Source organism: Arachis ipaensis, chromosome B09, assembly GCF_000816755.2.
Source record: "Arachis ipaensis cultivar K30076 chromosome B09, Araip1.1, whole genome shotgun sequence".
Taxonomy (NCBI): domain Eukaryota; kingdom Viridiplantae; phylum Streptophyta; class Magnoliopsida; order Fabales; family Fabaceae; genus Arachis; species Arachis ipaensis.
Genome location: NC_029793.2, coordinates 22,928,217 through 22,928,677, shown reverse-complemented (window position 1 = coordinate 22,928,677; position 461 = coordinate 22,928,217).

Here is a 461-nt window from a genome sequence, read left to right as displayed (position 1 = left end):
TCTAATATTATTCTAATAACATATTTTTAATTCACATTTTAAATATTAATAACTAACTACTAATTAAAAATAATAAATTATGTTAACTCTCTAACATTCTCTTTCAATATTTCACGTTTTATATGTTTTTATCCTTTACTCATCCAATCTGATTTTTTTATAAAATCACGTACCTTATCTGCCCTTAAATGTCACCTTAAATGGATACTGAGATATGATATTTGAAAAAGTTTCCTTTTCATTTTCAAGCATAAACCAAGTCTCTCCTCGAGCAATTGGATAGTTTGATCATTTTAGAGAATCTTAAGGACTTCTCTTCAACTTTGACGATTCTTTGGCTTTTCAGTCATTTTCGATATACTGATCTAACTTTTTCACCCTGATTATTAATTAATAAAGAGTAATTATTTAAATTAATTTTTAAATATTTTAAAAGTGAATATTTAAGTTCTCAAAAAAAA